Source organism: Marmota marmota, unplaced genomic scaffold, assembly GCF_001458135.2.
Source record: "Marmota marmota marmota unplaced genomic scaffold, marMar, whole genome shotgun sequence".
Classification (NCBI taxonomy): domain Eukaryota; kingdom Metazoa; phylum Chordata; class Mammalia; order Rodentia; family Sciuridae; genus Marmota; species Marmota marmota.
Window position 1 is genome coordinate 25505115 of NW_026000249.1, and position 18333 is coordinate 25523447.

Below are 18333 nucleotides of genomic sequence, written 5' to 3' on the forward strand. Positions count from 1 at the left end.
TTTTTTTTTTTGTGGTGCTGGGAATGGAACCGAGGGCCTTGTGCATGAGAGGCAAGTACTCTACCAACTGAGCTACATCCCCAGCCCTTTTGTATTTTGATAAACACTGAAGAGACTGGAGCTGTTAAATTTTCTTGTGGAAACCTCAGAACTGATTTATTTGGTGTCATAGAACCTCTTAATGCTTTCAATACATGATTAATAATCAACTATTTTGTATATTTGTTTTCAGTTTTCATTTTGACAAGCACTGTAATTATAGCTATTAGAATAAAGTCTCTTAACTATTAAAAAAAAAGAAGAAGAAGATGCTACACTGCTGTCTTTGAAGATGGAGGAGGGGGCATAGAGCCAAGGAATGAAGCTGTTGAAACTGAAAAAGGCAAGGAAATTGGATTCTGCCCCAGAGGCCCTGGGAGAAGCATGGTCTTATTGATACCTTCATTCTAGCCCAGTGAAACTGATCTGGGACTTCTTCCAGAGTGTAAGAGAAAAAATGTGTGCTGTTCTAAGCCACCAAATGTGTGGTAATTTGTCACAGCAGTCATAGGAAACCAGTAGAGATAAAGAGTGATCTTATACCACCTCTTATTAAGAGAACAGACCAATACTTCACCTCCATGGATGGCAAATCAAATTTTAGGTGTTTCAATGCAATATTTGATCCTAAAGGACTGACAAGCTTGTGTGTATATGTGTGCATGTACATGGTACTAGGGATTTAATCCAGGGGTACTTTACCACTGAGCTACCCCCAGCTTTTTCTTATTTTTATTTTGAGACACCATATCACTAAGTTGTTGAGGCTCACCTTGAATTTGCAATCGTCCTGCCTTAGCCTCCCTAGTCACTGGGATTATAGCTGTGCACCACTGTGGCCAGCCCCACAAACTGTTTGATTGTCTAACAAATAAACTCATCAAAACTGAGCCATATTTGGCAAAAAAACAAAAATAACATAAACTTGTGCTCCTTTTCAGTTTCTCTTTCTGCAGAATTTCTGTAGCTTTCTTTGTTCGTTCAGGTTTTGTCCTTCACTGTTCTTTGTCTTTCCCATACTGGAGTTACAATTCATTGTACTTTAGTCTTAATATCTTAAGATTCCTAATAGAATTCCACTCATGTATCTTAATTTTTAAGTAGTCACTTGTCCTAGAAGGAAATTAGGAAATGGCCAATTTTGAAATTCTGTCATTACAGCAGACTAGCAGATCTCATGGATACACCTAACACAGCTTTATGCAGCTACATACTTCCCTTATTTGATTTCATAAAATGGCAAAAATGAACATACTCCTTTACAGACCCAAAGACAGAACCTCTTTGTACATGTACAAATAAGAAGCAAAAGTATATAAACTTATATTATGCTTACTAATTAATTTTTCAATATTCTGTCTTATATACAAATGATCTAAACATCATTGCAGATAAAATCTCCAGTTGTCTCAAGATCTTGAAAATGTTCTTTAAGGTGACATACTACAAAGCCTCATTATTATGGAAATACAAGTTTACCCAAACAATTATTTAATTTGCTTTAATGTTAATTTAAGTTTTTCACAATCTCAAATATTCAATATGAGTATTTCTAGCTAATTTCATTAGAAAACTGCATAAGTTTAGGAAAAACATTCCCAAGAAGCAAAAAAATAAAACCCCAAAACAAAAACGTGTGCTTTTATTATAGATAACATTGATAAATCAGAGAAGATATACTTGTTTACATTAAACTCAAACTCTTAAACTAGTCTTATTTGCCAAAGACTTACATAAATTAATGTAACTCTGATTTTGTATTAATTTCTAGAATATATACTTTTAAGCTAGCATATTTAAAGTTTCAATGATTCATTTCTCATATTTTAGAAATTTTAGTTACATTTAATTTATGTAAGTAATTATTTGTCTAGAAATGCCAGTCAGAAGAGAGTTCCTTTAAGAGACTTTATATAATGTGTCAATACCATCCAATGGTAAAAATGTTTCTGAATTACAGATAGCCATACAGGCACAGAGAAGTAGAGCTTATAGTTTCAACCTTACAATTTCAGGCATGGGTCAAGTGTCAACATAATATCAGAAAATTCCTCCATCCCAGATTTCAAATAGTAGTTCTCCTAAGTAGCATGAGATTCTTAATAGATTTGAGCTTAAATAAACAAACAAGGTAATAAAAAGACAGACTAGATGATTTTCTGTTGCCTCTCACCCAATTGGAAACTAGATTTCTATAAACTGTGAATAGATTTTAGAAAGATCTGCAGATGTTCAGACCCCAAAATCAAATTTCTATGCTTGGCACAGTGGGGCACACCTCTAATCCCAGTGACTCAGGAGGTTGAGGCAAGATGATCACAAGTTCGAGGCCAGCCTTAGCAACTTAGACCCTCAGCAACTTAATGAGACCCTGCCTCAAAATAAAAAAGAACTAGAAATGTAGCTCAGTGGCAAAGCACTCCTGGGTTCAATCCCCAATACCAAAAACAATTGAATTCCCAATCATTTCTGCCAATAATGGGAAATAATGACCATATGAACCAAACCAAAATGAACACAAGATTAGTAGAAAAACGATTAAAAGTTAGAAAATGAAGGGCTGGGAATATAGCTCAGATGGTAGAGTGCTTGCCTCGCATCACAAGACCCTGGGTCCAATCCTCAGCACCATCCCCACACACACAAATTAGAAAATGAGAGCATCAAAGTGGTTAGGAGGTATTTTCAAAAAAGGTTGAAATCATGTTGCTCACATCCATATAAACATGTTATTTATTTGAGAGGGAAAGGACAGATGTTGTGACCAGTTCAAAAGAGAACAGAGGAATATGATTAGGAATATTTAAATATGTAATTGGAAACAAAACTTGTTTTATTACATTTTGAGAGGGAAGACAATTGCAACCTCTATTAGACAATATGTGTTACATGGGTATCAGTTAAGTGACAAACAGCCTGTATCCTAGACCTGGTTAGCAGTATGACCCTTGACAGTAACAGGAGGTGCATCACCCCAAAGTGTGGAGATGACAGTGCACCCCTTCTTTAAGGATGGGACAGTCTAATTGATGACATGTCCCAATCCAGAAAGAATGACTGATGCCTGGGTTCCAGAGTCTGGCAGGTGTTCTCAGAGCCCCATTCATAGGCAAAACTGCTCGCAATTTAGGGATCTCTGTTCAATTGCCATCAGCAAATGCTATCAAAGAGTTTAAATCCATGAGTGTACTTCATACTTCTCTCAGTTTCTGTTATGTTTAGTTGGAAGTGTCTGTGGGACATCTAAAAGGAGAAATGCCATAGGGATTTTACAGATTTAGTATGGAGGCAGGAATGGATATCTAGCCTGTAAGAGCTAAATTTGGGGCCTGTAACAGGCTCTTGCATACTCAGCAATATGTCCATGCAATTGTATGAAGGATTCCATGTACATTGCCAACATCTGGGAACCCAAGCATGTATCCCAGTATATACTGCTTCTCCTCTTTTCTGTCTTAGGGATTTCTCCTATGCTAGAGAAAGCAGCTTTGGGACTAGTGAGATCTATGGGGAAGCTAAAACCGATAAGGCCACCCCAAACTGAGGGAGTAGATAAAGCCTCAGCCTCTCTATTCTTCACATGGATAACCTGGGGTCCAATCTATCTACTCTCCTGTGGATCACCATTTGCCATAGTGTTAGCCAGCTTAATAATGCAGTCTTTGTTAGCCTGGCATCCCTTCTGTCTTGCTTCCCCCACTCCTTCATTCTGCTTCCCAGGCCTGCCTTCCAAATGAACCACTTCTGTCTCAAGCTCTGCCGCTTGGGAGTAGTCATCTGAATAGAGATGATAATTTGAGCCATTGCAGGCCAGCCATGTGCAGCTGTGGAAAAGGCAGCTAGGTTCATCCAGGGACAAGTTCTGTCAAATGGAGCCTGTGAAAGTCTAGAGGAGTAAGTACCCTTGAATTTGTGCAAGAGGATGAATGCAGTTTTGCACTAAGCGTTCTTTGCTGGGTGGAGGCAGGAGTGATGGAGAGTTTGTTTGATCAGAGGGTTTGATAAGAACTGAAAAATTTTGTATTAGGTTTTTTAGTTATCAATGGACCTTTAATTAATTTATTTATTTATATGTGATGTTGAGGATCATTCCAGTGCCTCACACATGCTAAGAAAGCACTTTACCACTGAGCTACAACCCCAGCCCTGTAGTAGTCTGAGGTGTTTTAGTCAGCTTTTTTGCTGTTGTGACCAAAAAAGCTGGCAAGAAAAATTAAAGGAAGAAAAGCTTATTTGGGGGCTTATGGTTTCAGAAGTCTTAGTCCATAGATGGCTGACTCCATTCTTTGGGGCCTGAAGTAAGGCAGAACATCATGGCAGAAAAGTGGCAGAGGAAAGCAGGTTAGGACAGGGCTGCCAAAGAAACACAGAAAGAGGCTAAATTCAGTTCACCAAATATATACTCCAAAGGCACGCCCCCAATGGCTCACCTCCTCCAGCCACACCCTACCAGCCTCAGTCACCACTCAGTTAATCCCTGTCGAGGATTGAGCTTTTGGGGGATACTTCATATCTAAACCATAACAGCAGGCAAGCCAAATGGATAGAAGGTGATGGTCAACATAGGGTATCTGAATTAAGGATTTCAGAGGTGTTGATTGTCTCTTGAATTCCTAGGAAAAAGTATTCTTAATAACTCAGTCCCATTGTGTCATTTCTAATGCATTTGGGAGAAGAATGAATAGCCTGTGAATCATAGGTCTAATTTTACAATATATTTCTTTGAACTTGAGTTAACTTGACACAGTCATCTTCTATTCGATCAAATTGCTGCTCAGAGGTCTACCTTGGCCAAACACATTGGTAGCTTCTGAAAAAAGAATCTTATTTATTTCTTTGCCAATTTCAGGACCAGCTGCATTTTATAGATTAGTCTAAAGATAATAGTTTTAATTCATACATTCTTAGAGGCATATTGGAAGGGATAGTCGAAGGATAACTCTTTTTTGTTTTTATGTAGTGCTTTATGGATATAATCATATATATATATAGGCAGAACTGGAGATTGAACCTAGGAGCTCTCTACTACTGCGCTATATCCCCAGACTTTTTATTTTTTATTTTGAGGTAGAGTCTTGCTAAATTACCCAGGGTAGCCTCAAACTTGGGATCCTCCTGCCTCTGTCTCCCAAGTCGCTGGAATTACAGGCATGTGCCACTACACCTGGCATAGCTTGTAAATTTTGGCTACAACATCATCTCAGTTTTTTGCATGTGTGTACTCACACATACAAGTGACATGCACATACACACACAAAATATAAAACTTCAAAAAGTCTGAAAGGAAATACATTGGAATTTAAATTAGTTGTTGTCCTGAGATAGTGAGAGTATGAGTAATTTTTTTGTTTCCATATGTCTTTGTTTTTCATGGTTTCTTAATAAGTGTAAGTTTTTGTTGGTGGGCAGGGAGGGTGATAAGGCATGGGCTACCGGGGCTGGCCCCGGGTCTTTATCTTACTCATTTGTGCATGCCCATTTCTGGCACTTATGTATGGTCAGTGAATGGTAAAAAGAAAAGAGAGAAAACTAACTGCTCTCCCAGATGGTTTTTCTGTGAGTTAGGCAGGGCAATTATATTAATCTCATTTTCACAGATGAAAAACAAGATATCATTTAAGATATTCCAATTTTAGGTGATAGAAGATCCAACTAAAAGCAGCTTAAAGTTGAAAAAATATATATTACTTCACATAATAAGTTCTGAGGCATTGTGATCCCATTATTTGTTGACACAACAGTGTCATCAAGGATTCAGACATTTTCTTTTTGCCTGTCATCTTCAGCTTGTTACTAGAGTCTCCCCTGATGATTGTCAGAGAGCTGTACATCCATTATATATTTATTTATAACAAACCACCATAAAATATAGTGACTTAAAATCATAGCAGCCATTTCTTTTGCAAGTGATTTTTGCAGTTTGAGTAAGTCTCACCATGGTCACCTTGTCTCCATTCCACATGGTTTCAGCTGAGGCAGCTTCACTAAGGTCTGGCAGTTTGGTATTGCTTCAGGTTGGTTGCTTAGCTGGGAGTGAGTGCTAGAAGCCCTGATTGTTTTCCGTGTTGACTTCTCCTTGGCTTTCCCACAGTATGACAGCTAGATCTTAAGAGTGAGGGTTCCAAGAGATGAATTGGAAGTTTTCCGTTTCTTAATACATTGAGCTAGAAGCCAGCAGTTATTTTTTGCCACATTCTATTTTTCAAGGAGTTACATGATCTCAGACTCAAGGAGAGAAGACAGACCCTATTTCTTGATGGGAAGAAAAATCAAAGAATGTCAGGGAACATGTTTTAAAACACTCACAGATTATTATAGGTCTAGACATGGCACATAGGCACCAAGTCAGGAAGAAGAAGGAGAGTTCTTTCTGGATACTTCTTTTTCTTGGGGAGGAATACCTTTTCCTTCAGCAGAATTCTATTCAGTTTATGTTGATTAGAACTGGGTCACATCACATGCCCATATTTAAACCAATCCCTAGTCACAGAGATGGAAAGTAGAGTTTGAGAAAATCTGTAAGATATAGATGCTCTTGACCCCACTGACCCACAGAGCAGAGCAGTTAACTTAACCCAGTAAATATATCATTCAAATATTATCTTCCTTTTCATGACACAAAAACAGGGAAAAGACTAGTTTACACTAGTCTTGATTTATTCAGTTGCCAAACCTGGAGGCTAGTTGTTTGAACACAAGGAAAGGTGAGTAGCACCTATTCAGAATCAGAGTTCTGCCTTTAAGGAAGAAGGGAGGAAGGATACTAATTTAGTGGGATGCTCAAAGTATTTGTAATGCTGAGTTTCAGGAAGTTTAAAAGCCCAAAGCCAAGACCAAGACCCAGTTTTGGAGCATTTGACCTAATGCTAGTCGTTTTAGCCAACTCTGCTTTTCATGGAGTTGGAGAATGTTGAGATGGAACAGACCTAAGAGAGCATCATGTCTGATTGTGTACCCTTTGTAGAAATCCTGTAGGGTTCCTGAAAGGTAGTCCACAAGCCTCTGTTTGATTATAATCATCAATGGAGCTCTGAAAGACTGTTCCATTGGTAAAATATTCTTGTTAGAAAGTTCTTCCTTATATAATAAATTAAGTGGGACTTTTCCTTTTCCCCCATAAATAACAAGTACTAGATATATTATATTCAGAAAAAAAAAAGCCACCAAGAATTGGCCTGATTCCGTCTTTTAGAATTTTGAATCATGATTCTCTTCCCAGTTTTGTCCCAGCTATCAGTTTATCTTTGTGTGTGTGTGTGTGTGTGTGTGTGTGTGTGTCTAAGAACTAAACCCAGGGGTGATCAGCCACTGAGCTATATCCCTAGCCCTTTTATTTTTTGAGGCAGTCTTGTTAAATTGCTGAGGCTGGCCTTGAACTTGCCATCCTCCTGCCTCAACCTCCTGAATCACTGGAATTACAGATGTGTGCCACCATGCCCAGTTTATGTCTTAATCCAGTAGTTCACAAAATAGTGATACTAAGAAGGCCCCAAGGCCACAGTCCTGTTCACTCCTTAAAACACCTTAGCCTGAAAAGTGTAAGTACGGATTGCTTATCCAGTTGTAAACCCATCTAACTGCATTTACATTAGTATATTTCCAGCCAGGTGCTATGGTGCACATCTGTAGACCCAGCTACTTATGAGGTTGAGGCAGGAAGATTACAAGTTCAAGGCCAGCCTAGGCAACAGAGTGAGATACACACACACACACACACACACACACACACACACACACGTTAGCAATTCCTCCTGATTTCTCTGGATTTTTCCACAAGGATATCAGGAGAGGGTTTGTTTGATTGTTTTGTTTTGTGTTGAGCTGCATCCCCAGTTTGTTTGTTTGAGACAGAGTCTCACTAAGTTGCCCAGCCTGACCTCAAACTTGGCAATCCTCATGCCTCTGCCCTCCCAAGTTGCTACCTTACAGGTGTGCCCTACTGTGCCTGGCTCCCAAACACCTTTTTTAACCTTAAACAAGGTTTATAGTATCTAGCCTGATGGGTGGGTATGTAGACATACTAAAGACTTTTTTATTCTAAGTGAATTGAACTCTGTTTTTATTTCTCAAGTGTGACATAATCAATCATTCCTCCTCCTCTATAGTCAAAGATCACCCTGGCTCCTTAGTGGGAGAATGAAAGGTTGGATAATGACTGGATATTTGTATATGGGCAAGGGGAACTCACATAGAAAGGGTTAAACTGGCTCATAAGCAATATTTGATTTGGGGGGAGGCTATAAATCAAACTCAGTGCTTCACACATGCTTGACAAGCACTGTACCACTGAGCTATACCCTCAGCTCTCACATGGCTATATTAATGTGGATAATAGTATTGCTGGTCTTTCCTTTTTTTTTTTTAAGAGAAGTCTCTTTTTTTATTATTAGTTGTTCAAAACATTACAAAGCTCTTGACATATCATATTTCATACATTTGATTCAAGTGGATTATGAACTCCCATTTTTACCCCAAATACAGATTGCAGAATCACATCAGTTACATTTCCACGTTTTTACATACTGCCATACTAGTGTATGTTATATTCTGCTGCCCTTCCTATCCTCTACTATCCCCCCTCCCCTCCCATCTTCTCTCTCTACCCCATCTACTGTAATTCATTTCTCTCTCTTGGTTTTTTTTTTCCTTTTTTTCCCCTTCCCCTCACTTCCTCTTATATGTAATTTTGTATAACAATGAGGGTCTCCTTCCATTTCCATGCAATTTCCCTTCTCTCTCTCCTTTTTAAGGCTGGTCCTGCAGTTAATCAGCATGTGGGAGACTAAGAAAGAAGGTTGAAAGAACCCATCTTTATATTTCCCTAGATAAATAGTTTTTAATGCTTGCTTCAGATTGGAAGCTATTTCTGGTAGTTATAATTGTGCCTCAAGAGACCTAACAGTAATTTGGACTCAGTGAACAGAATGGAATTGAGTTTTCTCTAGGAAAAATATTTATGAATCATAAATTCGGTGCATCTTATACCAGGGCTATTACAATAGTACATGGTATTCATTATGTTTAGAAAAATTTAAGACAATAAATTCATGACTTTAGAATCTCCAAGAATTAGTGACTTCGAGTTAGACTTAAGGACATGAAGTTGTCATCTGCTTGTGTGAATATTTTCTGAGTTGTTTTTGTATGTGTAGACCAGGATCCAAACATCAAGGTTAAGTAAAGGAAGTATTTATGTGTGTATGTGCACACAGTGATGAGTATATAGGAAGAATCTGGAAAAACTCAACTTAATTATTTGATTTCAAAGTTTTCCTAGTCATTTTTAAAAGGGCATTTTGATTATTTTAGCTAATGTTTATTGAAAAGGATGATAATACATTGAGCAGAAAATTTGTTAACCAGTTTCTTCTTTTTCTAAGTAAGAATGAATGTCCAAACAAATGAACCTAACTAATGTGCCACAAAGCTCAGTTAAACAGTTCAAAGGGAATAGAGATTTCTGAACATTTGATTTTCTGATAAACCTGGACCAACCAGAAATAGTGTTTTCCTTTTGAACTTTCTTACCTTATTATTGAAAATCTTTTTTAAACATATTTTGTTATTCTTCTGCCTCTCTTTGGAGAAGATCCCATACATATTAGAAATAGCTTAATTAACAATGGTGTACCATTTTAATATGTTTATAGATATGAGTGATAAATGAAGAATACATATAATACTAGTTTGCTTATAGAGTTTTCTATTTAATAATAAATCCTTGTCATTAATTGAGTTCTTCAATAAACATTTATTGAGCCCTTACTGCTATAGTTTGGATAAGTGTCCCCTGAAGGCCCATGTGTTTAAGGCTTAGTTACCAACCTGTGGCACTATTGGGAGTAGGTAGAATATTTTGGAGGTGGGGCCTAGTGGAAGGAAGTTAGGTCATTGGGGGCATGTCCTTAAGGGGAATATTGGGTATTGGGACCCCATTCCCTTCCTGTCTTTCTCTTTGCTTCCCAAGCACCTTGAGATGAACATCCTCCTCCACTGCATACTGTCAACCATTATGTACTGCCTCATCACAGGCCCCAAAGGAGCAGGGCCAAATGACCTAAACTAAAACCTCCAACATAAGCCAAAACAAACGTTTCCTTTTTTAAGTTGGTTATTTTAGGTATATTGTTACAGTGATGCAAAGCTGATTAAAACACATACTATGTGCCAGGTACTATATTTGGTGCCAGGCATCAGTGAACAATATAAGATCTTCGTCTTTGTCCAGTTTGTAGTCTATCAGAAATATCAATTTGATATGTCTCTTTTACCTAAAGGTAGAGTGTTGGCTAATTTGGCAAATTGGTAAAATATGGGCTAATTTAAGGTTATTGTCATTTTAAGTATTGGTTACTAAAAATTTTACTATAATTTGTTGTCTTCTTACCCTAAAGCTGATTTAGGTATAGTATTATGTTGACTTTGCTTCAATATTAGGTTTCTCAAACCTTTCTTCCACGTTATTTGTCTGTGGTCTGGATCTCACACTACTCTCATCAACTTATATCCAGATGAATTTATTTCACAATTGAAAATCTAAATAAGAAGTGCCATGTGTATGTATCTACTAGTACACTGGAAGGCCTGGTACTTTTCTTACTTTATTAGCTTAAACTTCTAATGACTTTTCCAATGATTTTTTTTCTGCACCAAAGAGCATTTTCAGCTATATTCAATATAGTATTCATAACAATGGCCATAGCAACCTAAACAATGGTCTATATGATTATGTAATGGTATATGTCAATATGTAAGGCAGTGTGAAGCTTGCAGGACTTGATGGTGAGTTCATATCCACTTCTCCTAAATTGAAGCCATCTCTGAATATGCTGGGATATAAATGGCTCTGAAGTCCTAACAAGAGTTTTCATTCAGTCTTGGTTTTGGCCTGGTATTGGTTCTCTTTTTTGTGTTGTTTGTTCTATTTGTTTGTTTATTTTTGTTCCCTCCCACCCAGAAATTTGTGGTTGAAGGCCAATAGGAGTTTCTTTGTGGTACTCAGTGGGAAAACACACACTTCCTGCCCATTTCCATACAAGAGTGAGTCATGAAGATTGTTCTTGGGTTTACTGGACCATGGCAATGCTTTTTATATTGCTTCTTATGTTTCCTTCTAGAACCTATATTTTAAAAATCCAGTAGCCAGTGACAGGACCTTCTAATTCCTCACCCACATCTATGAAATCAGTAGGTCTTGGCAGTACTGCTTAGAATTGGAGGCGCTGAGCCAGTTCAGTCACACACAGAAGCAGAACTGAGATCATTGCAAGGGCCAATCCATTTATTTATTCATTTATTTTTAAAATTATTTTATCTTATTTCTAAAGGGCTTCCATGTTGCTTACAATGTACTATGGACACATATCAAAAAGACCATAAAATAGGGAGAGCAGAATAAAGCATTTGAAAGAAGGAAGGGAAGATCAATTGGGGGAGAAACTATACTGAGGAATACTGGAGGGGTTGAGAAGATTAGCGGGGGTAAGGATAGTTCAAGTGTTAGCAAAAGTAGAAAATGCAGGAGACCATTTCAGTCATAGAGGGTCTAAGGACTGTGCCTGATTATTTACAAAGTTCACTGTACAGGGGAGACTGCATTTTAAGAGGGCTTGCTATACCTTGACCTAGAGCTGAGAATCTACAGAAGAATGGAGAACCTCTGCCTTGGGATTCTGAGTGGCCCTGCTACCATTTTGCCATTAGATGACCTGCTAGAGGGCCCTGCGCATGAGTCCAGGTACTCCCTTCCTTTGTCTATCAAGCCCAAAGGGTTTTTTTTTGTTTTTGTTTTTGTTTTTGTCTAGCTCAACTCACTGATGTTCCTTCTCTCTGCCTGAGGCAGGATGATAAGGAAGGAGGAGGACAAGTTGGTAGGGCCGATAGAGGGGTCTGCCCAAGTCCTGCATGTTTCTGGTCATTGCATGTGCCCTGGGAGGAGATTCCCAGAAATCAGCTTAGCATATTGAGGCGTACTCACTCCCAGGTACCTAGACTGCATTGTTTCAGGAGGACTTTAGATATGCAATATTCATGTAGTAGAAGACAGATAGGAAATTTAGGATCAGTGGAGATGAAGAATTAGACAACTCCCCAAAGTACTCTGGGGTGTTCTCCAGCCCCCATGGGATCCTGAAAAATTGTAAAAGCAGCAGACTCATTGCCTCACATTGATAAAAGAGATCAAAAGTGGAGCTGAGACCAATGCTGAAGAAATAGACCTAATTATATTTATTTAGGCAGAAGAGCTAAATGGTTAAGACCAAAACTATAGAGCAAGACTGCTTAGGTTTGAATGTCAGCTCTGTTAACTAAGAAGTTAACAGGGAAGTTTAACATCTTTGTCTCTGCTAGTTCCCATATATGTCACGAGGATAATAACATTATCTCCTTTATAGTGTTCCTATTAGAATTAAGTGATTAGCACCTATAAAATTCTTACATTAGTTCCTTGGCATGAAATAAGTGCAATAACTTTTGAGCATAAAAAAGATGAGCTAGAGGAGTTCTTACCATCCAGGTCTTTAAACAAGAAATTGGAGTTATGTCTGGGAGAAAAAGAGCAAAATCGTTCAGGATCTCTGGGGATTGTAGAATATACATCATGTGGATTGTGAATGATGGGTCATAATATTTGTGCTGACAATTCTGAGAACTCAATAACATCGAAATATGTGTTGGAGGGAAAAATCCTCGGTTTCTGACTAAACATCTGGTAAACTGGCAGATGTTCAAGAGAGATTTTGTTAACAGTAAGATCTTAATCACTAAGAATTCAAGATTTTTACAGCACTAGGGTGTCACACTGGTTACATCTGTAGAACGAGTTTTACTGTGGTGCTCTAAGTCGGGGTTTATGCTGTGTTTATTTTTCGACTTGGCATTTTGCCAGGGTAAGGAAGGAAAATATTTCTGGAACAACTTCATTGTAATAATGAAAGGGTAGCTTTTTTTATTTTCCTTTAAAAAATTCAATCTAGGGGCGGGGGTTGTGGCTCAATGGTAGAATGCTTGCCTAGCATGTGTGGGGTACATAATCAAATAAAAATAAAGATATTGTGTCCATCTACAACTAAAAAAATTTATATTAAAAAATTCAATCTAATAAACATTCATTGGGTGCCTACTAAGTATAATCGTAATGTGTCCAGTTTTTTAAATACATCTTTTTATTGACGTTTAAAATGCATACAAAAAACTATACTCATCACAAGAGTAAAGTTTGGCAAATTATCACAAATTAAATACTCTATCCACATTAAGAAAGAGTAGAATACCAGCAGAAGCTTCCTTCTGTGTCCCTTTTAAGTTACTTTCCTTACCATCATACCCAAAGCACTAAACAGAGCAGACTTTTAACACCACAGAATAATTTTTCCCAATTTTAAAATATATGTAATCTGAGAGGTCTGGCTTCTTCCACTTAACACTGTATTCGTGAGAGTCATCCATGCTTTGGTTAGTATCAGAAGTTTGTTCCTTAGCATTGCTTGGAAATTCCTTAGTATTCTATTGTATGACCATACCACAATGTGTTGGGACATTGTACTTTTGATTAATATTTGGGTTATTTCCAGATTGTAACTCTTCAAAATAATGCTTCTGTGAATCTCTTTGTACATTTCTTTTAGTACATCAATATATGCAGTTCTGTTGTGTATATACTCAGGAACAGAACTGCTGGGCCATAGGAAATTCTTATATTTAGCTTTAGTAGAATCTACAAAAGCAATTTTACCATTTTATACACCCACAAGAAGCATGTGAGCATTCCAGTTGGTCCACATCCTTGTCAATATGGGGTTTTACATTTTCTAATTCAGTAGTTGTATATAGTATCTGGTCCTTTGAATTTGCTTTTCCGAATGACTAATGAGCAGATTAGACTTCAATCCTTTTCATGTTTTTAGTTTCCATTCGAATATCTCTCCATGGGTGTGGGTGTGTATACAGTGACTGTTCAAGTCTTCTTGCCAATTTTAAAAATTGACTTATATTTATACTTTTGGTCCCTGTTCATACCTTTTTGTATCTCTATACTTGCATGTAGGATCATTTCCTGTGCACTTAAAATATTACCTTTAGTATTGCCTTTAGAGAAGATGACACATTCCCTCTCCTTATTTTTTTATTTATTTATTTATTTTTGCCTTCATCTTTCAGTGTGGAAGTCTGTTAAGAGGTTATTTACTTCCCACTTTTTTTTTTAATCACTCCTTTGTCTTCTAGCTTCCATTATTTCTGTTGAGATGCACTGTCAGATGTTGTTATTATTGTTCTTTGGAGTTAACCAATTTGTTTGTGACAGCTTTTTAGGACTTTCCCTTTGACTTTGTGTTCAGCAGTTTCAACATGATATGTTTAGTTGTGGTTTTGTTTTTCTTTGTATATATCCTTGTTGTTTGTAGTATTTCCTAAATATGTAGTTTGGTATTTTAGAAGTTGAGGAAAATTCCTAGCTTTATTGCTTCACATATTGCTTCTGAGCCCCCCCCCCTTCCTCTCCCTCTTCCCCTCCCTCTCTCTCTCCCTCTCTCCTAGTCTCTGAAATTTTCATGTTCCCATGATTTCTCATGCTTTTTGTTTCTACATTTGAATATTTCCTTCAGACTTTCCTTCTAGTTAGTACTCATTATCTTTTTTTATTATTTTTTCTTGTAGTTGTAGTTGGACACAATACCTTTATTTTATTCATTTATTTATATGTGGTGCTGAGGATTGAACCCAGTGCCTCACACATGTTAGGCAAATGCTCTACCACTGAACTACAGCCCCAGCCCAGTACTCATTTTCTTTATATCTGTATCTAATCTGCTATTAAGCCCATCTGTTGATTTCTTAATTATAATTGTGGTATTTTTTTAGTTCTAGAATTTTCATTTGAATTTTCAAAAGCTTCCTGTCTTATCAATTCCCCATCTTTTTTATAACATTTCATAAGTGTATTAATTCATTTTTAAAGTTCTTGTAAGATAATTCCAAAATCTGATAGGTCTGTTTTTATTATCTCTTATGTTTGGATTTCAGTCATTTTTTTGTTTTTGTTATTGGCATGCCATGTTTTATTTAATTTTATGCCAGATATTTATATAAAAAAAGAAGAAATTTGAGGCTCTGGATGAATTATCTTTCTCCAGGAAGATTTTACTTTTGTTTGTGACAAGGAATTAAACTAGATGCAGATCAACTGGATTGAATCAAGACTTGAGCTGGATTCTAATTAGAATAAATTATACTCCATGTATGTATAATATGTCAAAATACACTGTAATGTCATGTGTATCTAAAAAAGAACAACAAAAAAGAACGATTTAAATCCAGCTCTTAAAAATAAAAAAAAAATAAAAAACCCTGAGCTTTTTGAAATCTGTATGTACTTCAGTCTTTGGGAGGACTTAGTCTATTTCCAGTCACCCTTACTCCTGGTATCCTTTGAGTTGCCACCAGAAAGCTTTGGATATATACCAGGGCCATTATGGAGGCTGAATGTCAATATTTGCTACCATACCCACCAGCTTTATGAGACTTTGTTCAGATGTGTTCAGATTCTTAGTTGCTTAGCACCAGCTTTTGTTTGGGCATATGTCTTAAGGGGAAAAGCAGCTTCATATTTTTCTCTGGGGACGTTTCTTCTCTAGAGATCTTAGCCCCAGAAGTGTCCACTGCTTTGATAGACCCCTGATGCCTTTAAACAGATGTTCATCCAGCTGTTTTTCATTTTAAATGTCTGTATGTAAGGGTAATATTTTATTCTATAATATATTAGTCTTTGCACATCTGACCTTTGAATTCTGGCAAACATTTTGGGATATGTGTAGGACAATATGATATTACTATGAGTTCAATCCATACTTAAGAAACAAAAGCAACCAAGAGACATAATATAAATTGCTGATAGGAACATGAAAATATGTTAGAAATCCTTAGCTATTTTGAAAATGCAAATAAATATCACAAGATAAACCTTCAGCCAGGCGCAGTAGTGACTCACACTTATAATTTCAGTGGCTCTGGAGGCTGTCAGCCTTAGCAACTTAGCGAAACCTGAAGCAATTTAGCGAGACCTTGTCTTAAAATAAAATATAGACAGGACTAAGGATATGGCTCAGTGGCTAAGCACCCCTGGGTTCAATCCCCAGTAAAAACAACAACAACAAAAAGCACTTTGCACCCATTAGAATGACTGGAATCAAAAGTTAGGTAATGGGGCTGGGGTTGTTGCTCAGTGGTAGAGTGCTCACCTAGCATGTATGAGGCACTGGGTTTGATCCTCAGCACCACATAAATGTAAAATAAAGATGCTGTGTCCACCTAAAACTTAAGAGTAAATATTTTTTTTTAAAGTTAGGTAATGAAAAATGTTAGTGAGGAGATAGAAAAGTTGGAATCTTCATCCACTGCTGCTTGGGAAGCAAAATGCTACAACTGCTGTGGAAAACATCCTGGCAGTTCTTCAATTAAACAAAGTTATCATACGACCCAGCAACTCCACTCCTATAAACCCAAGAGAAAAGAAAACATATTCACACAAAATTTTGAACATGAATGTTCACAATAGCCAGAGTTTAGAAACAACTCCTATGTCTATCAACTAATAAATGGATAAAATCTTGTATATCCAATATGGGAATGTTATTTGGCTATAAAAATGAAGCTGGGTGCAGAGATGCGCCCTTGTAAATCCCAGCAACTCGAGAGGCTGAGACAGGAGGAACATGAATTCAAGGCCAGCCTCAGCAACTTAGTGAGACCCTGTCTCAAAATAAAAAAAATAAAAAGGGCTGGGGATGTAATCAGTGATTAAGCACCCCTGGGTTCAATTCCTGGTACAAAGAAAAAATAAAAGAAAGAAATGAAGAGCTAATATATGCTATAACATTGATGGACCTTGAAAATAAGCAAACTGAAAGAAACCACTTATAAAATGCCATATATCACATTATTTCATTCATATGGAAGTCCAGATTAGGGAAATCCATAGAGACAGAAAATAGATTAGTTGTTGCTTAGGGCTGGGAGAGGATTGGTACATGGTTGAAGAGGTAATAGCAAAAGTATATAGGGTACCTTTCTCGATCAACTTCTTGATTGAGAAAATGTACATGCAGGCAGAAAGATTTGCAGAGGAAGCCTGTAACCCCATAAGTCAGCCCATTGTGAGGGGCTTTGACAGTTCTCTCACTGTTTGCTCCAGTTATGTCTATGGAGAATCGGAGCTTAAGTTTCACATTCAGTCATAGAAAAAAGGCAGTTCTTAGCGTGTGCATTTTTCCATTCATTCCATTCATTTATTCATTATTGATTACCTTTGTTGTGCCAGTCACTGTGCTAGGTGTGCTGCTACGTCTGTCTGAAACAGTAGTTACCTTGAGGAGATTGCATTCTAATGGGAAGAGAGATAACCCAAAGATATCAAGTAATGAGATAAAAAGGTGGCTGTGAAATCCCAATACAGTGACAGTTAACTGAGCTTCAGAGAGTCTTGGAAGCATTTAGCACAGCTGAATGAATGTAGCTGAACAAAGGTTGAGGCAAGCATCACTGATGAGATGATGGCATGATGAGTGATGAGAAGCATCACTGATGAGGTGATACTTTTCGCTGAACTTTGAAGAATAAGTAGGGTTTATCTAGGCAAACAAAGAGGAAAAAGAAGGCTGGTGGCATAGAAACTAATGAGATCGAACCACATGGCAAGAACCATATGATGGTTAACACATGATCGCTCCAGAAACGGAGAGAGGAGATAACTGCTTTAAGAGCATATCAATCAGGTGGAAAATCTTGTGAAATATGGATTTGGATTGTGAAAATTTTTTCAGTGGCATGGGGTGGGGCACCCCAAACAAGCATCAGTGCTAAAGCTATTGGCCCATGAACTATACCGAATAGTAAGAGCTTAATGATCTATTTGGATGTGATAAGAGAGGAAGGTAAAGAATTCTAGCTAACAGTTAAATTTCTGAATAGGATAATCTGGGGTAAAATTGTCATGGGATGCCAGAGAGAATGTAAGAGCACATTTGCAGGGAAATATAAGTTTTATTCTGTTTTTTTTTTTTTTTTGGTGTGTGTGTGTGTGTACCAGGGATTGAATCCCAGGGGCTTTAACCTCTTGAGCCACACCCCCAGCACCCGCCTCCCCCAAAAAATGGGCACTTTTTTCCCACTACTATTTATCTTTTTTTTTTCAAGAGAGAGATGAGAGAGAGAGAGTAGAGAGAGAGAGAGAGAGAGAGAGAGAGAGAGAGAGATGATTAATTATTATTATTTATGTCTAGGCGACTACGACTTCTT

The 18333-nt window shown here is 37.4% G+C and overlaps 1 protein-coding gene across 1 annotated transcript in view; it reads left to right on the plus strand.

Moving 5' to 3' along the window:
• Positions 1 to 18333, plus strand: part of Xk (X-linked Kx blood group) — a gene marked incomplete at its 5' end in the record, with an annotated part of 48928 nt that overhangs the window by 15886 nt on the left and 14709 nt on the right. The window lies entirely within an intron of this gene.